This window comes from Meles meles, chromosome 1 (assembly GCF_922984935.1).
Source record: "Meles meles chromosome 1, mMelMel3.1 paternal haplotype, whole genome shotgun sequence".
In the NCBI taxonomy this organism is placed as follows: domain Eukaryota; kingdom Metazoa; phylum Chordata; class Mammalia; order Carnivora; family Mustelidae; genus Meles; species Meles meles.
The window spans coordinates 153361878-153374746 of record NC_060066.1 but is presented as its reverse complement, the minus strand read 5'-3'; positions in this window follow the sequence as shown (position 1 = coordinate 153374746).

Here is a 12869-nt window from a genome sequence, read left to right as displayed (position 1 = left end):
CGTTATTCTGAACTCTTGTTCTGACATCTTACTAATGTCCATGTTGATGAGCTCCCTGGCACTTGGTACTGCCTCTTGTTATTTTGAAGTGAATTTTCCATTTTGTCATTTTGTCCAGAGAAGAATAGATGAATGAGAGAACAAAATGCTAAAAGGGTAACAAGGACCCCAGAAACATATACACTAAAAAAATTAGAAGAGACCCAAAACTAGGTGGAACAGGAAAAAAAAAAAAAAAAAAGAAAAGGAAGAAGAATGTTATCAGGTTGGTGAATACAAAAGAGCCATATGCTAGATTTCTGGTGTATTTTCGTCTGTTAGAAGAAACTGCCTCTCAAAATTTTAAAGAAAGAAAAACTTATATATACACAAAAATAAGGATAAAGACAAAGGAGGAATGGACTATGAAGGTAAAAATGAAAGTTTAAGAAGATTCTAGGAAAAGATAATTGGTTGAAAAAAGAAGAAAAAATAAATTTAAAAAAGAAATATTATGATCAAGCAGGTGGATAGAACAAAGTCATACACTAGATTTATGGCATATTTTAGTTAGAGGAATCTGTATCCCAAAATTCTGAAGAAAGAAAAACTTACATATGTAGAAAAAATAAGGTTAAATACAAGGAAGGGTTAGAATATGACTGTAAGAATGAAAAAAAAAAAAAAAGATGTTCACTTGATTTTAGTCAAAGGCCGAGAAGCGATGAAAAAAAAAGATTAAAAAAAAAAAGGAATTGATAAGTCAGTTGAAAAAGGAAAGAAGATAAATTTTAACAAAGGAAATAGAACAGGAAAGAACGGAAAGTAAAGTAAGGGGGAAAAAAACTTTGAAAGACTAATTCTGTGTGCTGTATTCCCCTAGCACTGGAGTTTACAGTTCTCATTAATTAGTATACTTGGTCTTGGCTGGATGTTCTTGATGATCTTCTGGGGAGGGGCCCACTGCAGTGATTCTCAAATGTCTTTCCCCAAGGTGGAATTGTGCTGCCCTTGCCAGGGGCTGAGCTAAGGAATCTGCTCAGTAACTTTTGGTCTCTGGGGTCTTTCTGTATAGCTTTAGAGGTCAAGAATGAAAATGGTGGCCTCCCAATCTCTGGCCCTGGAGGAGCGAGAGTTCAGGGCCCTAGTCATCAGTGAGCCCTCAGAGAAAAGCAATCACTCCTCTCTTCCTGGTCTCTGGCCACACTCCATGCTCACCAGCCTGTGACTGAGCATTTGTATCTCTGGCATATGGTCCTATTTGGAGTCTCCAAACCATGTAGATTCCTGCAGTGCACTCTCCTGCCACTGGGAGGATAGGAAGGGTAGTCTCCCCAAATCTGTCACTTGTTGGGTCCCTGCTCAACGAGTAGTGGCCTGACTGTGTTGCAGATCATGGTTTATGGCAACCCAGAGCTGAGAGCCCACTCCTTGGCTCACTCTTTGCAGCCAGCTTGGCTCTAATAATTGGGAGCTCTGCTGCACTCAGGCTCATGGGTCTTTCTGTGACCCTGAGGATTCTGAGACCACACTGTCCCAGGGAGGGTTCCATCCCACCCCCCATGCCCTCCCTACCTTCACCCCCACTTAGCCACTGGAGCAACATATCTCACCAGAGTAGACTTCTAAAAGATCTGAATTTGTGGTCCGCTGCTCTATCACTTGCTGGGAGCCGACTGATGGAGGCTCCCTCCCCCCTTCATGGTCTATCTTCCCATATATCCTCAGAATCATTTTTTGGCACATCCTACCTTCCAGAAAGCGGTAGTTTTCTGTTCATATTGTTGGTGTTATTCTTTTCTTTGATCTCCTGTTGAATTTGCAGGTGTTCAGAGTGGTTGGATTACTGTCTAGCTGAATTCTAGGGACCAGAAAAAATTTAGGTCTCCTACTCCTCTGCCATCTTAGAGCCAGGTTTTTCCATTTCCATGTTTTTGGCAATGTTTCTTTCTCCTTCTTCTTCTTCTTCTTCTCCTCCTCCTCCTTCTTCTTTTGTTGTTGTTTTTTTAAAAGATTTTCTCTATTTATTTGACAGACAGGGATCACAAGGAGGCAGAGAGGCAGGCAGAGAGGAAGGGAAGCAGGCTCCCTAATGAGCAGAGAGCCCAATGCAGGGTTCGATCCCAGGACTCTGGGATCATGACCTGAGTCAAAGACAGAGGCTTTAACCCACTGTGCCACCCAGGTACTCCTTGGCAATGTTTCTTGACTGCCTCTTCCTTATGATCATAAATAACCTGCCAAGATTTTTCCTTGACACAAAAATAGAGATTTCATTATGTTTGGCAAGATTATTGCCACAGTGTTAATTAACTATGTTAGCCTCCTGGAATTTACTTTCCAAATCCAGACATACTGTGCTGAATAATTACCAAACGTGCAGGAACTTCTGTCTGCAAGTTTTCATGAGGACACACAAATTAGACTTTTAAAACCTCTATAGGGGCACCTGAGTGGCTCAGTCAGGTAACTGTCCAACTCTTGGTTTTAGCTCAGGTCATGATCTCATGGGTCATAAGATCAAGCTCTGCATCAGGCTCTATACTCAGCAGGAATCTGCTTGTATATTCTCTCCCTGCCTCTTTCCCTGTTCTCTCTCTCCTTCTCTCTCTCTCTATATCTCGTTCTTATTCTCTCTCAAATAATTTTTTTAAATGAATAAGATAAAAGCCTGTATAATTTGCTATATCAAGGCTATGGAACCAAACTCAAGAAACTCTGCACCAGGGTTCTCTAGTAGTACCTAAGATTTTGTGTGAATTTCTCTCCTCAGCATCTCTAAAATTTACTAACATTCCTGGTTTGCCAAAAAGGGCCCTTCCTTACCACCTATAAGACTGGAACCCTGTGCCATTCCAGTTTTACTGGAACAGTGTTGTAAGCATTGACTCACCATACACAGTCAACTTGTTTGTTTGTTTGCTTGTTTTTTAAATAATACACTTGTCAGACATGTTTATATGAGAATTATTCTCAAATATGACATTCCAGGAATAGCCTTGGTTACATAACCAATTTGTTTAATTATATCCTAGTAAACAGGAGTACAGTTTCATTTTGAATATTGCCATAAAGTGTAAGGAGGTTCAGAACATGTTTCTTAATTCTAGGGACCAAATGAGAATCAGACACCATTTTAAACTTTTGGTTTACAAAAGCACAATCCACTAAATTGAGGAAAGCCTAAGAATGAAAAAGGGCTTCCTCATATATCCATAAAAGCAGAACATCACAAATGCATGAACAATATTCCAAATTATGTAACCCTGATTAAGCTCCCCTCATTGGCTCATTCAGTTCTTTGTAATTGCTGGCTCTTGAGTCAGTAAACTGCTTTCAAGAAGCTTCTCCTTCCAGATGAAAGAGTTTTGGTTTTTTTGGTTTTGTTTTTTTTTTTTTTTTTTTTTTTTTTTTTTTTTTTTTACCAGACGAAAGAGTCTTAAGAAATCCTGACTTAGTCTAATGCTATGCTGTAAAATTTGTCTAAGCTATGTCCACTTGGAAGTCTGTACCCAAAAGACTAATCTTGGAAATAGCTATCAATAGTTCAAAGTAATGGATCCTTTCCATGAGGCTTTAAGACTGTCCCTGAATGCACAAACTTTGGCCTGTAGCTTATAGTAGAACCTTCAAGCTGGCATCAGAGTAAAACAGAAACTATCTGCAGATGACTCTTAGCTCAGGCTGCTATAATAAAACAACAGATTGGCTTCAACCACCAATGTTTGATGTCTCAAAATTCTGGAGGCTGGAAAGTCCAATATGAGTGCACCTGCCCACATCTGTGTTGTAGACTGTTAACTTCTTATATCCTCACATGGCAGAAATAGGGTCAGAGAGATCTCTGGGGTCCCTTTGTACAGGCACTAATCCCACCCATAAGTACTCTACTTTTCTGTGACTTAATTGCCTTCCCAAACCCTCACTTCCTAATACCATCACATTGGGGACTAGAATTTCAACATAAAAAGTTGGGAGGGGGGACAGATAATTAAAAAATAATGGAGCACATAAAGTAAACAATTATTTCTAACATCTTTTCATTTTTTAAAAGATATTATTTATTTATTTGACAGACAAGAGATCACAAGTAGGCAGAGAGGCAGGCAGAGAGAAAGGAGAACAATTTTTCATTTTTAAAATATTTTATTTATTTATTTGACAGAGAGAGAGATTGAACAAGCACAAACAGCAGGTAGCTGCAGAGAGAGAGGGAGAAGCAGGCTCCCCACTGAGCAAGGAGCCTGATGTGGGTCTTGATCCCAGGATCCTGAGATCATGACCTGAGCCAAAGATATATGCTTAACCAACTGAGCCACCCAGGTGCCCCAAATACGTTTCTTTTTATAAAGTGAAAAAACCCTGGTTCTCCCTCCCCAGGAAATTTCAAAGAAATATTTAGGTGTAAAATAGATCCTGAAATTTTTATTTTTCTACATTCAAGAGGTGACCTTCGGAAGGAAAATTTAAAAGAGATGTCAGAGATGATTTGATCATTTGATTAAGATAGAATTATAGGTTCCTGAGAAAGAATGCTTAGTTATCTATTTAATTAAAGGGACAATCAATAAAAATAAATACAGAAAAATATACTGTAACATGATTATAAGAAACTTAAGATGTTTCTCAAATGAAGAATGTTTGTTCCTTGTTTCTTTTTTAATAATTAAAGATATAATAAATTCAACATTTAGAGAATAGAAAATTTATTCTGGTAAGACAAAATCTGTTATCCAAGCAGAAAGTAAAGATGAACCTTTTACATTAGGGATTGATGAGTAAGTCAAGGAAGCAAGCCCCTTAAAAATGACTGAACTTTGCCAAAATTGTAGCATAGTCCAGTGTCTTTTCAGACTCCGGTATTATACACCAAGATAAATAAAATTCACTTTGCTGAAATTTTCTCTCTCAACACACCTTTTCATATTCTAGAACAAACCACTCTTCTCTTGAAAAAAAAAAAAAAAACATGTAGGTAGTTGTATTTCTCTGTCATTATTGCTCCTGTTAGAGTTATACAATCATCCTTGTAACTATGACTTCATCAAAGAAACCAACTTCCTAGACAAACTAACTCTTAGAGGAAGCTGGGAGACAGGTTACTGAGAACTGTTTGTCACATAAAAACATTTTAGCAGACCATCAAAGACCATGAATTTTTTTTAAAGATTTTATTTATTTATTTAACACAGAGAGAGAGAGAGAGCGCGCATATGCGCATATAAGCAGGGGGAGCGACAGAGGGAAAGAGAGAAGCATGCTCCCATTGAGCAAGGAGCCGGATGTGGGCCTGAATCCCGGTATCCCAGGATCATGACCTGAACCGAAGGCAAATGCTTAACCAACTGAGTCACCCAGGTAGCCCGAAGACCATAAATATTAACACAGTTTTATACAGCTATACATATCCTTTTATATCTTAAAGTGGAAAAAAGAACCATTTATTAACTTGACTTAAAGATATCATTTATTCCATAGCACACTGAAATAAGAACCAAAAGTATATAAATGTAAAATTATGCTCAGTAATCAAGGTTTTAATATTCTATCCAAGAAACAATCTAGGCTTGTCATGATAATAATTAATTAACCCAAACTAGTTAAATTTCCTAAGGTTCTTCACAATTACTTTAATCTGACATAATTGAAAACAGACTTACTGTTGGAAAAAAATGTTTGATAGAATTACGATTCAATTTAGTGGAAGCCAAATTTATAATTTTAAAAATCTTAAAATATATGTAGGAGTTAGGTTAGCCAATTTGACCAATAAACCAATATAAAAAGTCAGGAAATTCAGACTAATTTATGTCTTCATTAAAAAATAAACTCTACTGGGGTGCCTGCTGGCTCAGTTGGTGGAGCATGTGATTCTTGATCTTGAGGTCATGAGTTTGAGTCCCACACTGGGGGTAGAGATTTCTTAATAAATAAAAATTTGAAAAAAAAATGTTTACATGTTAAAAACTTTTTAAACTGTACTTATACATATAGTACAATATATATACTTAATACTGATAAGCAAAGAAAGCAACAGATAGCTGTTTTTTTTCATTAACCCAAATTACTAGGCCTCTCTGATATGCCCAAAGATTCATCTTACTTATGTAAACTTGAATTTTTAAAAATGTTTCTGGCTAGCAGTTTGTATAAGAATGATTTTTTTTTCTCCTTTAAAGTCTAACCCATGTGACTCAGTCAATTAAGCATCTGCCTTCGGCTCACATCATGATCCCAGAGTCCTGGGACTGAGCCCCATATCAGGTTCCATGCTCATCATGGAAGTGCTTGTCCCTCTCCCTCTGCTCCTCCTGCTTTGTCTCTCTCTCTCTCTCTCTCTTTCTCAAATAAATAAATAAATATTTACAACAAATAAATCTTTAAAAAAGTTTATTTTTTAAATTTTCTGGTAATTTGGGGATTATTTTTTATATGAGTGCTTATTTATAAACCAATTAGAAGAGAGATCTTTAATATGAGGCACAATCTAATCTGTTAATGTATACTGCTCAGAAGTAGGAAGCATTTCATAGGTGTACAATGAGAAGCAAAGGCCTTAAAGACATGTAGACACACTGAGAACTTAAAACATTCAGATCTAAAACAAATTTAGCCAAAGGCTGAAAGTAAATTTGCAAGTCTAGATCGCAAAGAGCTCCTCTCCTTCCCAACAGGTATTAAATTCTTAACTAATTAGAGCTCTCTCATATACAGACAAGGATGAACAAACCAGATCCCCTGTCATCTCTCACATAAGAGAAAATAAATTTCTGTCACAGACAGAGATCACCAAATGGATCATAAAAACACAGTCCTAATCACTGTCATGAGTGAAGATTAACTTACAGGCCACGCCTGAAGTTAAAACAAAAACAAAGAATGAAATCAGTAAGGAGGGTAAAACTGTACAAATAGAGTTAAAAGATAAAAATAGAGTTAAAAAAATAGAGTTACTGACACATGAGAATCACTCTGTGAGCCAAGAAAAGCTTTACCTCGGCTTAAGTAGAACTTGATGTACTGTGCTCAAGCAATGCAGTTTACTTGGCTGTATCTGTTGACCTACTTGGACATCTACATAGATGACTTCTAAAACTTTTAATTTTCAGAATGGTAAAATCATGGTGCATATAGATATAAAATAAACACATGTGAAACATTTTATGTCATTAATCTGGGACAGAACCAATATGACATTAAAACCAATTTAAGGGGTGCCTGGGTGACTCAGTTGGTTAAGTGTCTGCCTTCGTCTCAGGTCATGCATGATCCTAGGGTCCTGGAATTAAGCCCCATATCATGCTCTCTGCTCAGTGGTGAACCAGCTTCAGCTTCTTACTCTGCCTGCTCGGGCTCTCTCCCTTTCTCTCTCTCTGCCAAATAAATAAAAATAAACAACAAACAAATAAATAAATCTAATTTAAACCTTAGAACTAGATGTCTCAAATATTGTTTTAAACAGCTAAACTTCAAGGTCTTTTTTACAGTTCATAATTAAGGAACAATATTTTCTATTTTTCTTTTTTTTTTTTAGTTTCAAGTTTTTATTTAAATTGCAGTTAGTGAACATACAATGTAGTATTAGTTTCAGATGTAGAATTTGATGATTCATCACTTATATACAACACCCAATGTTTATCACAATATGTGCCCTCCTTAAAACCCATCATCCATTTAGCCCATTTCTCCACCTCAGGATTTTATATTACTAAATGTTTTTCATCTCCAACTTTATCTAAAAAGTTTCTTCTAAATGGCTTCAGGGGCACCTGGGTGACTCAGTCGGTTACACATCTGACTTTGTTTTTTTTTTTTTTTAAAGAGCAGACATATTTTAATGTACAGAGCTTTAAGAAAGAAAACTAATTTGCCGTATTTTTATTAGATTGTAATAGCTAAGTAATAGTGCATAAAATCACATATCAAAAATATAAACCATATATATAACTGAGCTGTCTCAGTAGACTTTGATAATAGCATATATATACTGCATCATAGACTCAATTACCAAGAAAAAAACACAACTGATCAAGAAAATGGAAATTCATTACAAAACAGCGTAAATTAAGGTACTGTTTTGTGTAAATAAAGTGTAAATAAAGGTACTATTTTGCATCTAAAATCACCTCTTGATTTCAGTTCAGGTCATGATCTTAGGGTCCTGAGGCTGAGCCTGGAGTTGACTCCAGGCTCAGCGTGGAGTCTGCTTGACCCTCTCCCTGGGCTCACTGCACTGCTCTCTTTCTCAAATAAATAAAAAAATAAATGGCTTCAGAATTCTACTCCTTCTATACCTCCATCTTACCTATCCAGTTCCTTTTGATTTTATTTAGTTAGGAAGGCATGTAATTCTAAGACTGTAAACAAGATTTCTTTTTTTTTTTTTAAGATTTTATTTATTTATTTGGCAGAGAGAGATCACAAGTAGGCAGAGAGGCAGGCAGAGAGAGGAGGAGGAAGCAGGCTCCCTGCTGAGCAGAGAGCTCCATGCGGGGCTCGATCCCAGGACCCTGAGAACATGACCTGAGCCAAAGGCAGCGGCTTAACCCACTGAGACACCCAGGTGCCCCGATTTCTTTTTTTATTAAAGATTTTATTTATTTATTTGGCAGACAGAGATCACAAGCAGGCAGAGAGGCAGGCAGAGAGAGGAAGGGAAGCAGGCTTCCTGCCAAGCAGAAAGCCCAACATGCGGCTCCATTCCAGGACTCTGAAATCATGATCTGAGTTGAAGCCAGAGGCTTTAACCCACTGAGCCACCCAGGCGCCCCTGTAAACAAGATTTCGTTTACTCGATTGGAATAGAAAAATGGAAGAGAAGAGATATCAGAAATGTCATACAATTTATAGAATGTAATATACCTTTACAAGAGGGATATGGGGCATGGAGCATATAATATTCTGCTTCTACATTTGATATTTCAAAATAACTCAGTTGCCATATTTCACTGATTCCAAAATGCACATTTTTTTCATATTTAACATCTCAAAAATCTGGATAACGTTTATGTTCATAGCCACTGGCTGTTTTTTTCCACATTTGTTATCTTTTCAATTGGGATGCATCAATCAGAGGAATCAAGATGGCGGAGAAGTAGCAGGCTCAATTGGGATGCATCTTATAATCAATGCCATCTTAGGTGAAATATGGTATTGTTTGTCCTGGAAATGCTATTCCATGACATAAAGATGTTAGACTAGAAACAGTTTAGATGCTGGAAGCTAATGAAACTATGTTCATAATCACAATCTAGGCTTTGAACAAAATTGTAGGTAAAGAGAAACTTGTTTAATTTGCGTAATATGTACTGGTGAACAAACCAGACACAGCTACAGTTCCCATAAAACTCAGTGACTACAGCAACATTGTCCAATAGAAATATAATATGCTCTATCTTATGTGATTATAAATTTTTAAATAGTCACATTTAAAAAAGTAAAAAGAGGGGCATCTGAATGGCTCAGTTGGCAAAGCATGACACTCTTGATCTCAGGGTTGAGAGTTAAGGCCCATGTTAAGTGTAGAGATTACTTAAAAAAAGACAAGGCAAAAAAAAAAAAAAAAAGACAAGGCAAAGGGGGAAAAGGTAGAAAGCAGGAGGTGAAATTAATGTTAAGAATATAGTTTTATTTATCCCAATATGCCCAAATATTATTTCAACAATTAGTACTTTTTAAATTGTTAATGAGATATTTTAGTTTATTTTTCTGACTAAGTCTTTGAAATAGGGTGTGTGTTTTATACTTTATAACATATTCTCAATTCAGATTGGCCGTTATCTCAACTATCCCATTTAGCTATATTACACAGCACATGTCTAGAGGCAGAAATGAATGTGTTTTTTGTTTTTAAATATTTATTTTAGAGAAAGAGAGAGAAAGCATGGGGTGGAGAGAAGGGCAGAGTGAGAGAGAGGGTGAGCACAAATTGGGGGAGGGACAGAGAGAGAGGGAGAGAATCCTCGAGCAGACTCCCCACTAAGCACGGAGTCCAATACCAGGCTTGATCCAGGACCTTGAGATTATGACCCAAGCTGAAACCAACAGTCAGATGCCCAATGGACTGAGCCATCTAGGTGCACCAAGATGAAATTATTTTTTAATCAATATTTTTTTGTAGCTACTTTTCTTTGGAGGGAAGATATTTTTATTTTTTGAAGAGGCAAAATATACCAAATTTCAAAAGCACCAGGATATTTAGTGAAGAATAAGCCTTCTTTAATCCTGTTCCCAGCAACCCTCCTCCTGTAGGCAACTGCTTTTAGTAATCCTGTGCATTTGCAAATATATCCATATATTTTTCTCCTTTGTTTTCCACACAAATAGTAGCACACTATATACCCCTGGGCACTTTCTGCTTTTGTTTTTACTTAATATATTTTGGAGATCTTTCCATAGCAATGTATGCAGAGCTTCCTCATTCTCTTTAACAGCTGCATTATCAATACAGCATAGTTTATTTAACCTTTCAATGGTAAATAAGATATGTGTAATCTTTTGTTATTGTAAAGACTGCTCCTGGGGAGCCTGGGTGCCACAGTGGGCTGGAGGTCTACCTTTGGCTTTGGTCCTGGTCTCTGGGTCCTTGGGATGCATGGGAAAGACTTGCTTTTCCCCCTCCCTCTGCCTGCCACTCCCCCTGCTTGTTCTCTCTCCCCTCCTCTCTGTCAAGTAAACAGATAAAATCTTAAATAAAAAGAAAAAGATTGCTGCTTTGAATATAAATACACTTCGTACTCGAAAGCACATAAATCACTTCATACTTGAAGGACTGTCTGTATTTGTAGGATAAATACCTAGAAACAGAACTGCTGAATGTAATGATGAAGTTCTAGAACCTAGGTGAGGTTTGGTAGGCTGAGGTCCGGAGCCGATGACCAAGAAAGAATTCTTGAGACATCTTTGGTGCAAAATGGTGGTTTATTAAAGCACAGGGACAGGACCCGTGGGCAGAAAGAACTGCTGCCCCGTGGATGTGAAGAGTGGTTGGTTAAATACACAGGAGTTGAGTAGGTGAGAACAAAGGGGATGATGTTAGTCTCTAAGCAATTTTGGAAGCAAGGTCTCCAGGACCTTGAGGGGCTAGCTGTTGTCTGGGGAAAAGCTTATTCATTACCAATAATAAAAATCTTCTTGTGAGACCCTTTAGATGTGTATCAGTGGGCCATATGCTTAGGAATGATTCTCAACACTATCTTGGAGATCTAGAGATAAAGTTTCACATTTCTCCCATCAAGTGTCCTTGTTAGTGAGATTTGGGTTTAGAAGAAATTTAACTTTATTTAGGGCTTGAGGAACTGAGTTATTTGCCTCTGGAAATTGTGCTATTGCTAAAATAGCTTCTTTGTTGTAAATCTCCAGGACATTGGTAAACCAAGGGAGACTCCTATCTTGCAGGATTGTAATCTCTGCAAGTTAACTATTTGTTTCTCTTTTATGGAGGTCAGGGGTGCCTGAGGAATGTCACACATATTACCGAGGGGAGCGGGTGAAGAGGGGGTGCAAGGTGCCAGCTTTTGCTTTGTCCTCAGCCAGCCTCCTGCTCCCTCATCATAATTACAAGAATTGCTAGAACATACACTTCCTATACAGATAACATTTTATTCACCATTGTATCCCTAGAACCTAGAATAATATTTGGCACATTCTAGACATCCAATACTTATTTTTTGAAAGAATTTATAAAGTAGGAATTGAGGCTTGTTTTCTCATTCTTTCAGCAGTTACTGATTTAATCTGAATGGTACTTTTTGGATCTGATGCTTGTATTATTACTTTGAGCATTTCTTTTTTAGGAAGTCTGACCACTCCTTCTCCCACTTGTTTTTCCTCCCTCTATCACGTTCCCTCCCCATCTGACTTAGACACAAAACAAAGCTGGAGAAATTACACTAATATTTAGGGCAGTTTTTTTTTTTTAAGACTTTTGAGAGATATTTGAGATAGCAGGAGAGAGAGAGAGAGAGATAGAGCACATAGCAGTGGAGAGGACAGAGGGAGAAGGCCCAGCGAACTACCAGCTTAACTATGCTCAGCAGAGAGTCTGACATAGTACGCAAGGCAGGGCTTCATTCCAGGACCCTGACATCCTGACCCGAGTCAAGGTCAGAGACTAAACCCACTGAGCTACACAGGCATTTAGGGCAGACTTTTTTTTTTTTTTTAAGATTTTATTTATTTATTTGACAGTGAGAGATCACAAGTAGGCAGAAAGGCAGGCAAAGAGAGAGAGGGGGAAGCAGGCTCCCTGCTGAGCAGAGAGTAGGGCAGACTTCTTAAGACAAAAAAGTATTAGGGCTATAGACAGTCATCACTTAATGGTACAAGGATCAGCTCACCAGAAATAGATGCTAAACTTACATGCATTTAATAAAGTAGCTTCAAACTATAAATGAGAATATCGATTACAGGGAGAAAAAAATGAAATCTATCATCATAGCAGATTCAACACTCTTAATTACTGATAGCCCATATATGTCATTGTGTCAGAACACTTCTTCAAATCGTTACTTAATGTAATACACTGTAAGGGTATAGGGTGCCAATATTTTCTAATGGGTGCTCAAAATACTTAAGTATGAAAGATCCAAGGAAGCACAAATGAAAATACCTGTAATAACACCCCTAGCAAATTTGAATGTAGTGGGAAGTTTGTGAAAAGAACATGGATTGCTTTTTGTTTTGTTTTGTTTTGTTTTGTTTTGTTTTCAAAACTTCCAGCTAGTAGCACTTGCTGAACAAGTGAAGGGAGTGAGAGAGCCACATCCAAAACAGAAACAGCGAAGAGGAGGGACATGTAAACATTTTAACATTCACTCAGAAAACACTGAATAAGAGGTGGCTGGGTGGCTCAGTGGGTTAAAGCCTCTGCCTTCGGCTCAGGTCGTGAT